We start from the raw sequence: 10,577 nt of genomic DNA, 5'->3' as shown, positions 1-10,577 counted from the left end.
TTTTTTCTACTAGATGTATTTAGTAATGTCTCTTATATATGTCATGTTCCATAAACTTTTAATATTAACATTTTATTTTAGTTGAACAAAAAAAGAAGAAAAAAAGAATTTAAATATTTTCATCAATTGTTTGACTTATGTATCTTTCATTGGGATTCCACCACACCACAAGATTCTATTTAAGTGCTCAAACAATCATTTGTTGAACTTGCATATTATATGTTTAATTCATTATTTATTTTTACTAGATCTCAATGGATCATCTTTTCTTTCATATTCTTATTAATCTTCATTTGTCTATTTGTCTAAAAAACCTTGATAATCTTCTTTATTATTGATCTCATTGACCTCATGATTATTTCATTAACACGAAATTTCTTTTTGTATCAAAATAACACACATTTCTTGTTATAAAGTAAAAATTTCTTACTTCTTATAAAAATTTATCAACCATAGTTTCTATACTCTTGGTTTGAAATTACATAATAAGAAGTACGTAAATTTAAGTACTCTTATATATATATCTATAATATAGATAAATAAGATTTTTTTACTCAGTAAATTATTAACATTTATTGTACTCAATTTTATACTAATGAAAAACATTTATTACTGAATGTCACTACAAGAAAAATGAGTTTTGACGATGCGCCTTTTAGCGATGACATGTTTCATAAGTTATAGGGATGACATGTTGTTGTTATATACTCTTTCTAATAATAAACGGACTTTTAGCGACAACAAAAGTCGTTGCTAAAAGCCTTGTTTCTTGCAGTGGGGGCCCTGTTTTTATGTTCGCCCAAGGCCTAAAAAATGTCAGAAACGGGCCTGACTAAGTGTCAACTATTTTGTCGAACTATCGAATCCACGAAGAAGGAGATGGAGCAAACAACTCATAAATGTGTACAAGCGGTTCATGGGCTTGTGATACGTGCAAGAGCTTGCTATGCACCAATTTTCACAAACTATGATGATTTCAAGTTGGCTGGAATGATGGTTATTGATGGTTGTTTCATACTTGGAACTTTTCTACAGGTTCCAATTTGGAATTGGAGAGGGAGATCCAATTTTTGACAACATTTTGACGTTACATGACGTTAGATATAACTTGTTGCTACTAGAGAATCAAATACCTCTATTTATCCTTGAAATATTGTTCCGTCTCATTATGAAATGAATCTTGGAGTCTACTTCATTAACGGACCTTATCTTGTTATTTCTTCAAGGATATGAATATCTTAAACAACGTGGAACTTCCCATAATGGATGAAAAAATAGAGCAGTCATATCCTTGGGCTTCTACAAAGCTGCTACAGGCCTAATGCTCCAAATGAATTGTTTAATACACTACGTTTGGCTCTGAAGAAGGACTCTATCAATGAACTGAACAAGTCGTTGACAAAGATCAAGAAGAACAAAATGTCTGTTGTATGGAAATATCTCTTCTCACACTTTATTTAGTGCATGGGCGGAAAGAATAGAGGACAAGACCAAGCTTCAAGGGTGGTGCTAAACATTGGCTGCTCAGTGATCCGGAACATTAACGTCAACTATGCACAACTGATATTCAACGATCTGGTGCTGAAGCTGAACAAGCGTCAGCGTGAAAAGGTGGTCCCCTACACCAGGTTCCTTATTGGGATTCTCTCCAGAATCATTGCATCCAATTACCTCACTGAAAGTGATCTGCCTATCTGTCGTCTTGGATCAAGGATCCTTGATCATAAGACCAAGCCCTCAGACATTGGCCTCTTTGCTTCCATGTTGAGAATGGTCAATGCTCATGCTTCTCCTTCTACTTCTCAAGTGGCTAAGACTGTGGCAAACCCCTCTCAGTCTATCCAGACTACTACATCCTTATCCTCACGTAAGAGGACACCATCTGAAGCCCCTCATAGTCCTTCAAAGAAGGCTAAGAAAGCCAAAAAGGGGATGCCAAGCAAGCTAGCTAAGACCTATCAAAGGTCTCAACTATTAAAACATCCTTACCCATGAGGCGCCTTCTACAACCCTCTCAATCTCTTTAGCTATCTCTTCAGATGCTGTGGTACAAGTGGCTCCTACCCTAATCACTTTAGTGACCCAAATCACTGAATGTGTGAATACCAGCATTGCCACTACTGATCCGTTACAAAATTATTCTATACTCCCATCCTTCTTTGGTTTGTACCACACGTGCTGATGATCCCATGGTGGTTTTCCCCACCATTGGTGAAGCCATCACCACAGAACATGAGGTTGCTCCTATCGAAGCACCTTAGATACTTGATTTTGATCCTCAAAACAACACATGTGAGATGCCCGATGTTAATTCTTCAGGTAATGCTGATGACCCTTCAGGTACAATCAAAACCTCCCTTCCTTTCTTAGTTTCTAACTCTGAGCCCTTTTATGCTCAATGCTCTCTTGACTCTACAGGTCCTTTGGAGACTGAACCCCCAGTCATCAAGGATGAAGCCTATGACATGGCTGAGGACGTCAAGTTGCTGCCTACCGTCGCCACTGTCCTTGATAAAATGAAAAACGTGGACAAGGTAATGCCTGTCAAGGAAGACCTGACAAACGGCCTCTCTACTGTCCATGCTGAGGTATGTGACGTCAATGAAATGTTGAACATCGTGAAGACTGAAGTTCAAGACAACATTGAAGCTGTCGCTGCACTCTCTAGCAAAGCTGATGAAGTTCAGGATCAACTCCCCAAGCATGATGAGCTCCTTTAACAAATCTTTCAACTCTTACAGCAACTAATGCTCGTCCTTCAACCTGCCTTCAGAGACGATGACCATCAACAGCTGGACTAGGTTGTTGATTTCAATGAGGAGATTGATGAAGATGCTTTGAATGAAGATGCTTCAAACCCTCCAGTAGATGTATGAATCTTGCTGAGGATGCCAGGGATCTTATCTCTAATGCCATCAATGACGATGATGAAGATGATATAGTGGTTACTGCCGCTGCTGTTGTTGAGCATGAAGACCTTCATCCTTCCACCTCTGCATTGCCAAATGCTGGTGCTTAAGATGATTAAGATGATGATGAGGATTCTGAACCTCAACTTCTAGACGTCGGCACTGATCTTGGTGGTGACGATGACGATGATGACGATGATGAAGATGATTTCTACATCCAAGCTATACAAGATAACCAGCACTGAAAAGAATCTCCATTTGATAAGTTGCTTCCCAGAGGGAGAAATCATCAAAGAACCAACAATCCACTGAAAAAGGCAAAGAAGTGGCTGAAGACAATCTTGCCATAGTTCTATGGGCAATCAGTCCATCTGAGGATACATTCACCTCCAGATTTGTATCTCCTTCCTCAGAAATTGAACTTCTACCCCTTCCTCTCAATTACTCTCTGCATATAACCCTCCCGGTCTCTCAACTAATCCCCCATCTTTTGACACCTTAGAAGACGATAAAGATGATGAAGAAGCGAACACGCTAATACCTAGGAAGTTGTCTAGACAACCTGAGTATTCAGTAGTTGATGAAGACCAGAGTATGGCTCAGCTGGTAAATCAGCTCGACCAAACCAGAGTAAAAATTCCTCTTCGTACCTCTAGTTGTCGTGAGTTTGATTTCCTTTCAGAGGCTGAAGAAGAAGAATCCCTACGTGCTGAAGAAGTGCTGAAGAACCATCAGCAACAAATCAATGACAACTTAGAGTTAGCTAAGGTTCTGGCTGATCAGGCACTCGTAGAAGGGAAATTCAGGAAGAAAGATCCTCTCAACACTTAAACCCAACGGATTAGAGAAGCTGAACGTAAACGCCAATGGGTGCTAAAGCTGAATGAGCTTGGCCTCTCCTGGTGCAGAGAAAGGATCGAAAAGAGATTGATCCGATATAAAATCACAAACATCACTATCAGTGGTCGTGTGAAAAGTGGTTCTCTTCTCATTTCAATGGTCATATTCCGAGAGAATAAAGAAGTTGTCACTGAGTACCCCTCCTACCTCAGTCAGTATGGCTTCTACGAGAGGTTAGAGATTCGACAGGCTATCCAGAAATCCAAATCCAAGCACAATCAAATTGAAGATATTCTGAATCAATTATTCAACATGGTGTCAAAGATCATCAAGGTTCCTCCTATACCAAAGAAGCCCTCTCGAAGAAAAACCCTTTATGAACCTGAAGAAGGACCATCCCACAAGAACGAGCACGAGAAAAAAAATTCTCAATGGATGAACTTCTCAAGGAACAAAAGAAGCCGGATATCTCGATGCTGAAATTGTCACTGCCTGCGAAGGGTCCTTATATACCCACACAGTGCATGTGAAACCTGAATATGGACTGATGTTCATTGACTATGATGGTCAATACAGGTTTCAGCGAGTATCTGAGTTCCATCTCTGCCCTATAGATCACTTAGAATATTTAAGGACTTGGCTGAATAATGATCTATTTGGAGAGATGATGGAGCACATAATTCGAAAGGAAAAGCTCAGATACAAGATGCTCGAAGAAGATGTCCTAAACTACATCAACTTCAGTAATCTAGTTAAGATGTCCTTTTAATCTTGTAATATCTTGTATTTCTTATATTTTCTTTCAGTATGTAAACTTTATGTTTTAGGTCTATCAAAAGTGATAGTAATAACTTGTAATATTTTCCCTTGAAAGATATCTTAATAAAATGACCAGTTCACTGAAAAAGATTCATGAAAAGAGTAAATGTGACATGTACTTATGAGTTATGTTTATGTCTTACATTCGTTGACACCTTTCTAGTCAGTGAATATGTTTTCAACTTTCAGTTATTAATATTATGCAAGTTTATTATTTCCTTGTAATCATGTACAATTAAAGTAAATTTTCATCGTAAACTGTGTCACTGAAAAAGATTCCAAAACAGTTAAAAAGGACAAATATTTTACTAGTACATTTTCCTTACTGTTGTACCTTAAGCAATTTTCTTTATGTTGCTTTATCATCATCAAATAGGGGGAGATTGTTTATCATATCTCTTAATGATTTGATGATAAACCCTTTTACTTTACGAAGTATACTATCTATGTCTTCAGTTTCATCGATCATCATTGAGTCTGTTCAGTGATTGCTGAACATGTATTGTAATTCGTTCAGAGAACAGTATCCTTCAAAAAGATAAAACTCACACCACAGATCCTTCAGCGATATCGAAGATAGAAGCTGAAGATAGAGACTAGCAAGTTCGTGATTTGAAGCGGTTTTTTGGTGATAATAAGCTCGTCTATACAAGTGTGAGATCTATGCAAGATTCAGCGAACACTGTCTAAAGTAAAGTATAGTATTCTAGTGTCAGCGATCAAATGAATTTTGTTGAACAAGATTAGTTTTTGTCTTGTCCTTCTCCACACAAAGGACAAACCCATACCTCTCCAAAGTAAAGTATAGTTCAAAGTCACTCTATTGTCTCCAAACGTGCTTACCTACTTTATGAAAGAAGAGTTGTCATATATGGCCAAAAGACTGTATACCTACAACAAAGGACAAGCTTACCTCTTAAAGTTTTCCACATGTTTTGTACCTTTTGAATTGCATTTAATGCAATGGGTATAAATAGATGAGTAGTTATTTCTTCTTAGTTATCTTCTCCAACCTATATCCAAGCATCCTTGTCTTTGATGATGTTACCCAATAAAATACTCCTCCCTCTAACTCTCTATCTAAGAGAAAGACTTCCACCTTAATAAGTGAAGAGTACAATATTTCTTAACCTATTTCCTGTAGCAAATATTTCCTTTATTGTTATATTGTAATATGTGTGTTATCTTTGATTGTTTATATAAGTTATGTATCTCATCTTTTCCGCAAACAATCTATAAAAATCTGTATTGATCTTCTTTATCAATATAAGTTTTTAAAAGTGAAAATTGTTGTGTTTGTATTCATCCCGCCCCCTCTACAAATTGTTACCTATAAACTCTTGTAGTTCCACCTGTGACCTACAATATTCAATAACTATAGATAATTGATTGAATTATGATTAAGAATTAACATAAATCCATGATTATACACAGAAAGTCTTCCTTCATGTTTTAATTTATATAGAAATGAAAACATAAATCATGTTGCAAATTTATTAAGATAAGGTCATGTTCCTATTAAGTGTGTTATTGTATTTCTCTTTTCTAGCAACTAAACGAGCAAAAGGGGCCAAACACCTCAGCCTCGACCTAGGTTGGCTCAACCTTGCCCATCTATCTATTTGACATCCGCCATGTATCTTACTGTCCGCACACGTGACATCCACGTGATCTATGCCAATGACAACCTCGACTAGAGCATCGTGGCTACCACGTGTACATGGAGCTTCATGGATCCAATTTTTTAAAACTTGTAAGAGTGATGAAGTTTTGCAACTATGTATGAAGTTTCATACGGAGTTCGGTATAAATTTCAGATGTGAAGTTGAATTTGTAAATTGATAAACGATGAATCTATAAAACTTCACATGGGGCTTCATATAAATATAAAACCAGTTAAAAATGGATAATCAAAATTCAAAGTCAAAATAATTATACCAAAAATATTAGCTTTCAATTCTTTTAGTATTTAACAATTATATCATATACCTTTTTCATCCATTATTAGTGTTCCTACTCTGCTTTAATTTATCCAATTAACGTGTGTAATAAATTTTATTGAGAAAGATCTATTTAAAAGGAATGATATTAAATGTATCTATCATCAAAATTATATATGAAAAAGAAAATAAATTTTAACAACACGTATGTTATTTTGTTCCGATGCATATTTCAACTAATTTATATAGTATACATTAAAAAAACCTAAGAAGACAAACAAGATTAGCAAAAGAGATAAAATAGAATAATAAAATGAAATAAATAAATGTACACAAGGATGGGGATCGAGTAGCGAGTATGTATTTGAAAACCAAGAAACCGGAAATGAACCGAACAAATCTAAGTATTTTTATAAGTTAATAATACACAAGTAATATAAAATACTTAACTTCTATAAGTTAATAATGCACCAAGTAATATAAAAATATAGTTAACTTCTATAAGTTAATAATACTTTAGGCGATAACGACATTGTTTGCAAAGTGTATACAATAATCAATTTAATGTTGCAGAGTAAATAAGTTGGAAAGTCAAAAACTGATTGTAGTTGCGTATTATAATAGACATTATTTAATTTCAGGTGCTTAGGTTAGTATAGTCATATTAATTAACTTTTAAAATAGTTTCACCATTTTTGTTTAATACGATGTTATATATTTATTGTTTATTGTTTATTGTTTTAATATTATACAACTTCGGTCCCTTCTTAATTAAATTGCAGGCGGCTCAAAGACAACTTCTAAACTTGGTCTATTATTATCACTAGTTATATGCACCACATGTATCCTTTTGATTGAGAAGCACCATAAATATTATGTCAACCATTAAATGGTTTGATGCATAAGTATATGCAGCAATGTCTATATAGTAATGTTCATTAATAAATATATAACTTGAAAAATACATACATATTTTATATATATATATATACTACATATATAATCATTTAGACCATTATCTTAATTACAATTTCTAAAGCATAAGTTACAATGGTTTTATGCAACAAATTCAAAAAACTCTTAAACACAAGTCATAAAGCACATGTTATAACCTTTTTATGCATTGACTTTTAAGAGTCATATGTAGCAAAGGTTAGAAGTTATGTTTGGGGTAAGTCAAAACTTCTTTTCCTATTTTCTTCTTTTCTACCCTCTGTCTTCATGAAATACTGCTGGAATCCCTTCCCCGCCAAACCATTTGGTTAAGTTCAAAAAGCCTTCTCCATTTTCTTCTTTTCCAGCTTCCTCTTCCTGAAATTTCATGCGCCAAAACGATTGTAGTAAGGTCAGCGTATGATTTCTTCAATGGCTGCAAACCTTGCACAAATGGGAGGTTCCCAAGAAGTCTTAATCGCTGCATATAAAAAGAATTTGGAGGTTTTGATTTCTCCACAGCTTCTTCAAAGCCCTAGCAATTTCTCCGAGGTATTTACTTGATCCTTCTTGTTGATAATTTTGATATTTTTTTGCCCATGGGATTAAATTAGATTTTGACATGATTGTTCTTTTTTGGTTTGTTTGTTCTTTTAATATGTGGCAATGGTAGATTTGGGTTTAGTAATGGATTGAAATTTACGTGTTTTTAGTGATGAATTGAAAAAAACAAAAGCCCTGTTATGAATAACACAATAACCTTTTCATTTGCAACCTGGTGAAACTAAATATGATGTTGTCATGGTGGTATAGTAAAAACAAAAAGTGTTTGTATACATACCTTCCATACATAAGATGTGTAATTTAATTGTGCACTTAAACTCTAAATTAAGATATGAGTTTGGTTTAGTATATACTTATTAATAGGTCCCTTCCAGCATGTTAACAGGTTGCAATAACCCACATCAAAAATCCAGATTTCTTCATGGGTTTTCAAAATCTTGATCCTTCATTTATGTATGTGTTTGTATATATATGTAGAGTACTTATTTGATGTGTATGTCTGTGTATATGTATACACTCTATTTGAGGCATATATATGTATGAGCTTTACTATGGTTCCATAATAAATGTGCAAAATATGTAGCTAACCTGTTTATCACCTTTGTCCACTGTTAGTTTGGTCCATTAAGTTTGTACATGGTTATGTAGTGTAGGTAACTTGAACCTTACTTGATGGATAAATTGGAAAATGGTAAGGTTCAAAAAACATAATAGCTAAGCATTATTGTTGTCTGTTGATCTACTGGTTCAATAACCAAACCTATAGGATTAAATACAGTTAACATAATGGATGAATGATATAAATAGATATATTCATTGCAAAAGACTACATCCGATGTTGTTTCCATTTCATCTTATACACACACATAGAAACAAAATACTGCAGGTTTAAGAAACAGAAATAGAATGTTGTTTCCACCATCTGCAGGTTTAAGAAACAAAAACAACTTCTTTTTGTTTTAAGTGGAACACAAGGAAACATATACATTTATTTATAACTTATAACATATACATTATATGCACCTTTTTCATGATCATATACATTATCAACTCATCAAGTCAATAACATGCTAAAACATTAACCGGTATTTGTATGTGATTTGTAAGTCCATAACCATTACAAACATTTAAGTATAATGCCTGCACATTATATGGAATCTTATATGCACATTACAAACACCAAGTCAATGCTTGTGTCTGCTGTAATGCATACAGCACCCCTGTGTCTGCTGTAATGCACACATAGATCTAATAAGCAGATGCCATAATGAATACTAATCATACAACATTCCATATGCCTGAAAGGGTACTAATCATACAGCACCCTGTAATTCATACAACACCCTTGTGTCTGCTGTATGAATTAAGACCCAACTTCGGTCCCTTCTTAAATTGCTCTATTATTGTCACTAGTTATATGCACCATAAATATTATGTCAACCATGTGAAATAATAAATGCTTTGATGCATAAGTATATGCAGCAATGTCTACTTAGTACTGTTCATTAATAAATATATTACTTGACGAATACATATATATCTATATATATGGTAAGCGATCAAATGAAAACCACTTAATTTGTAAAAATCTCATTACACCAATCATAATTTTTCATTTTATTCATTTTTTTGTAATTATAAGAGGTTGATTAATCATTTTTATTGTGGAGGGTGTTAATCATGGATATTATCATCTTCATTATTTTAATTTTAGAGAAATACATGAAATAGTTTCATTAAAATTTCATTAAGTAGTATATGAAACAATTTCATAACCATATATGAAACAAATTCATCAAAAAAAATATTATATGAAATTGTTTAATCTTATGAAATTGTTTCATATAATATTTTTTTTTGATAAAGTTGTTTCATATATGGTTAAGAAATTGTTTCATATAATACTTATGAAATTTTTAATGAAACGGTTTTATGTATTTCTCTAAAATTAATATAATGAAGATGATAATATCCATGATTAACATCTTCCACAATAAATGATATACACCCTTGATCATTTTTAATCTCACATCCACTCCATGAATTATGCTTCTCATGGGAATTGATCTGGTGCATCTCATTAGTGTTGATCTTCAGTTAGAATTCATCGAAGAGCGTTATAATAGATCTATAGGACATGTGTAAGCGTCTTAATAAAATATTTTATAGAACTTAGGTTTATTGGAACAAGTTATAAAAACATCTTAACGAAAAGCGTTATAATAGATCTATAGGACATGTGTAAGTGTATTAACAAGTTTTTTAGAACACTTTAAAGTAAAGTGTCATATTAGCTCTTTTATAGGGTATTTTTGATAAATGTCCTATAAATCCATCTTTTTATAGGACTTTTATACTTATAAGACATTTTTTAAAAATCGTTTCGTATAAAATAGTTAATATGATAATTTATTTTAAAATAATCCTAAAAAAACATCATAAAAACTTGTTGTAACACTTTTAAATATGACATTTTTTTTAATCCTACAAAGTGAAGTCCTATAAAATATTATTTTAAAATTATCCTGTATTTTAAACATCCTATCAAATCAATTTTATTGTATTACGAAAA

The sequence above is a fragment of the Cynara cardunculus genome, assembly GCF_001531365.2.
Source record: "Cynara cardunculus var. scolymus isolate 2C chromosome LG 2, CcrdV1, whole genome shotgun sequence".
NCBI classification, from domain to species: domain Eukaryota; kingdom Viridiplantae; phylum Streptophyta; class Magnoliopsida; order Asterales; family Asteraceae; genus Cynara; species Cynara cardunculus.
Note: the sequence above shows the minus strand (reverse complement) of the source record.